Here is a 4,528-nt window from a genome sequence, read left to right on the forward strand (position 1 = left end):
GTGTCTTAGCATATTATACATAATAAGGTTTGAATCTCACCCCGTTCCCCATTTACATTTAGCGTGTCAGAGTGACACACCACAGCACCGATCGCTGCTCTGCGCGCCCCACCAACATTTGTAATGTTTTCACTAATATTTATTGCACAAATTTCACAGCCCGCCATCATAGTGTCCCTTGCAGACTGCCCCCCCCCCCGTCTCTCTAATCACAGTGCCCCCTTTTACACTCTCTGCCTCCCCTCCACAGTCCTACCTTCAGCATAAACAGATAGCTAATACTATTAGCAATGTGTTTAGGTTTGAGTAAGAGATTGGAGACATGCTACAGGAGATGGTCAGAGAATGCAGACATGATAAAAGAGATGATCAGAGACTGCAGACATGATAAAAGAGATGGTCAGAGACTGCAGACATGATACAAGAGATGGTCAGAGACTGCAGACATGATACAAGAGATGGTCAGAGACTGCGGACATGATACAAGAGATGGTCAGAGACGGCGGACATGATACAAGAGATGGTCAGAGACGGCGGACATGATACAAGAGATGGTCAGAGACGGCGGACATGATACAAGAGATGGTCAGAGACTGCGGACATGATACAAGAGATGGTCAGAGACTGTGGACAAGATAAAAGAGATGGTCAGAGACTGCAGACATGATACAAGAGATGATCAGAGACTGTGGACATGATACAAGAAATGGTCAGAGACTGAGGACAAGATACAAGAGATGGTCAGAGACTGCAGACATGATACAAGAGATGATCAGAGACTGTGAACATGATACAAGAGATGGTCAGAGACTGTGGACATGATACAAGAGATGGCCAGAGACTGTGGACATGATAGAAGAGCACTATGGGGGCCGGAGAGCACAGGGGAAGCAGAGAGCACTGGAGGAGCTGAAGGGTGGGGGGTCTGGAGAGCATTGTAGGGGGTTGGAGAGTGGGGGGTGGAGAGCAGGGGGGGCAGGGAAAACTAGGGGGACGGAGAGCACGGAGAGGAGGGGGGCAGAGAGCATGGGGGAGGGGGCAGAGAGCCCTGGGGGAGCCAAGGATCGCTGGGGAGCCAGAGAGCACTGGGGGGACAGGAAATCAGTGAGGGGGGGAGCCAGGGAGCTGGAGAGCACTGGGGGGGGCAGAGAGCATGGGGGGGACTGAAGAGCACTGGGGGGACTGGAGAGTGGGGGCTGAAGAGCACATGGGAGGGGGCTGGAGAGAGGGAGCTGAAGAGCAATGGGGGGGCTGGAGAGGGAGGGCTGAAGAGCACTGGGGGGGCTGGAGAGGGGGGCTGAAGAGCACTGGAGGGCTGGAGAGGGGGGGCTGAAGAACACTGGAGGGGCTGGAGGGGGGCTGAAGAGCACAGGGGGGCTGAAGAGCACTGAGGGGGCTGAAGAGCACTAAGGGAGGCTGCAGAGGGGGGCTAGAGAGGGGGGTCTGAAGAGCACTGGGAGGGCTGAAGAGCACTGGGGGGGGGCTGGACCGCAAAAGAAAAATGATTGTTGGATCGGAGGAGCGGTGTGACAGGTGCATATAGAGGAGTTTATCTTTTCATATTCCTCCTGCAACTGCCGAATGCCTGCAGGAGGGAGAGGAGGAGAATCAGGCATTGGGCAGAGGAATATGGAGAAATCAATTCCTCTATAATCAGCCGCCCCACCGCTCCTCCTATCCAGTCACACACATGAGGCTGCTCAATCCTCGGACATTCACCTTCTTCCCGCCCCCGCCAGCAGCGCAGCACAGACAGTACGGAGGGAGCAGCTGCCTTCACATAAGGAGATGGGCGACGTCAGTACCGGCTTGACACCCCCCCCCCCAGTGTGCAGTACCCGGGGCGGCCTGCCCTACGCATCCCCCGTTGGTACGCTGCTGTATGATGGCAGGTCAGGATAATGCAACCACCTTCCCACTGTCAATTGCCTATAGGGCGGGCGGGAAGTGGTTAAAGGGGGCTTTCAGGTTCCAATAAGCCCCCCCACCCACAGCCCCCCACAACCACAGCCCAGGGTTGTCGGGAAGAAGCCCTTGTCCCCATCTTGCACCACAAAGCACCCTTCCCATGTTAAGGGTAAGTGGCCTGATATGGTTCAGGAGAGGGGGGCTCACTGGTCCTCCCCCTATCCTGGCCTGCCAGGCTGCATGCTCGGACAAGGGTCTGGTATAGATTCTGGGGGGGGCCACGCTGTTTTTTTATTTTATTTTGGCGTGGAGTTCGTCTTAAAATCCATACCAGATCAGAAGGGCCTGCTATGAACTGGGAGGGGCGGGGACACTACGCCTTTTTTTCATGTTTTTATCGCTATTGCCGGGAGCCCACATTACATTACAGCCGCGAGCAAGTTTAAATTACATTTTTTTCCTTTAGAAATGTCAGTATTGCTGCAGCAAGATCCATACATATATTTGTAAAAATGGGCCACTTTACAGGCACAATAAGGGGACCCCCCCAGGCACGATATTTAAAGGAATTTTTCATTTTTATTGTTTCACTTTAAGCATTATTAAAATCACTGCTCCTGTAAAGACGATTGTTTAAAGAAAAAAAAAATTGTGCATTGATACATGCCCCCCCCCCCCCCCCCCAGGGCAGTACCCAGGTCCCCATGCACTTTTTATGGTAACAACTTGCATATAAGCCTCTAAAATTAGGACTTTTGATTTTTCATGTTCGTGTCCCATAGACTTTGATAGAGTTTGCATGTTCGCTTGAACTTTTTCCCTGTTCGAAATGTTCTGGTGTAAACCGAACAGAGGAGTGTTCAGCCCATCACTAGTCATTAACACTGAATTTGACAAGACAGGGTAGATAAGCCTCATAATAAAAATAAAATGGCATATTTTTAAAGCATTGAATCCGACATTCAGAAAACATTGTCTACAGGTAAATCTTCCTGGGACATGTGTTTTAAATGACAGTAATTGACTCATCACCAGAGAATGTTTTGTAAAATTTACATTCGCTGCTTTATAAATAGACTTTTTAGTGTACATTGAACCTTAGCAGACAGTTATGAATGAAATATCTGGTGGGTGGGGATTGGATTGCAATTTACATGCACCTCATAGAACCAGAAGTGGTTGCGGAATAAGCAAAGAAACAGTATACTGTACAAGCACAAAACATCATAAGGGAAGAATGAAAAGCGTATGTCTTAAAGTAATTTTCAAAAAAGCTCAGCATAACACAAGTCAATGAGTTTTGGGTGATTGTGCACTCTTTATCAGTCTTAAAAATTTATATATTGAGAAGTTTACAATTTATTGTTTTAAATTATTTTATTATTTTACTTGTAAATGTTGAATTTGGAAGCCTTTTAATGCATTTTAGGCCTGATAAATTTGTTACTAGGATTAGTTTATGTTTTTCTGACCCTTTTAAATTATATATTAGGTAAGTATGTAGTCGTATGACTACCATTCATCTTTCCCATTTGGGAGCAGCTTACCAACTAATCTCTTCAACTAAGTATCAAACCTTTCTCCGTTTTCACCTTAAAGATTGCCACCTCCCTTTATTTTTCTCTTAATTAGCAGGTAGACATTATTGCATATGCATCTGTATACTGTATATGCATATATTCCAGTACTACATACCATACCATATGTCCTTATCACTGGCTATACCATGGTCCATAACAGCACACATTTAGATGGTTAACAGTTTTCTCAATTGAAAAAAAAAAAAAAAATGACAGCTGCAACTTACATTTGATCAACAATTAGTTTTGTATTTAAAGTAATCACATTTGTTGCTCTAGTAAAATTCCGAAAACCATACCTTCAGTTTTGTTCTATAATGTTATATCAGAAAATATAATTTACAAAGTCACCCTATGGCAGAGTGCATTTTACAATCTGTACATTCATATTGTAAAAAAAAAAAAAAAAAAAAACACTTACTTTGTGGTCATAAGTTTCAGGACCCCTCTTTAAAATGTTTCTCCTCTTCTTCACAGTGGTAACTTCTGCAAAGAGGAGGTTGTTTGGCTTACTTGTTACATGACATGTAGGAGTGAAAAAACAAGAAAAAAAAAATCTACAAAATAGAAAGTTTAGCACAACTGTGTTTTAGAAGCTGAGTGTTGGGTATGATCAGTCAACAACTTCACTTGACGACAAAAGGAATCAGTATTTATACAGTTTGACCAAGCAATGTAAATAGGCCTTTTCTATGCTAATTCTTTGTAAACAGGTTGATGGTGAAATCTACATAAGCCTTATTTAAACTAGCCACACTATACTCCTACTACTTCCTACAAAGTTCTTGTGAAATTGTGTAATACTGGCTTGCTCAATACGATAGTGGAAGTCAGGGTCAGAAAGAAATTGCACAAAAGTTTAGGCTAGAGAAATACTAAAGGCTCAGCAATTTTTACCCTAATGCATTCACAGCATTAAGGTAAAAGATGCACAAGCGCTTGTGCTACCCCTTCCCTCAATCCCTTACCTGCTGTATTTGTCACTGTTGGGGTTTAGCTTGCTGGGTACTGTGTGCACACATGCATGGCAAAGGAGACAT

General features: G+C 45.2%; 1 protein-coding gene across 1 annotated transcript in view; it reads right to left on the minus strand.

Moving 5' to 3' along the window:
* The window catches only part of LOC309546075 (C4b-binding protein alpha chain-like), a 290,333-nt gene extending 286,150 nt beyond the window's left edge, over nucleotides 1–4,183 (minus strand). The window contains exon 1 of the mRNA XM_082245585.1: nucleotides 3,910–4,183. The gene's annotated coding sequence lies outside the window, so the exon portion shown is untranslated. The remainder of the gene's footprint in view (nucleotides 1–3,909) is intronic.
* Between the last annotated feature and the right edge of the window lie 345 nt (nucleotides 4,184–4,528).

This window comes from Pelophylax lessonae (genome assembly GCF_965119305.1).
Source record: "Pelophylax lessonae genome assembly, chromosome: 2".
NCBI lineage: Eukaryota > Metazoa > Chordata > Amphibia > Anura > Ranidae > Pelophylax > Pelophylax lessonae.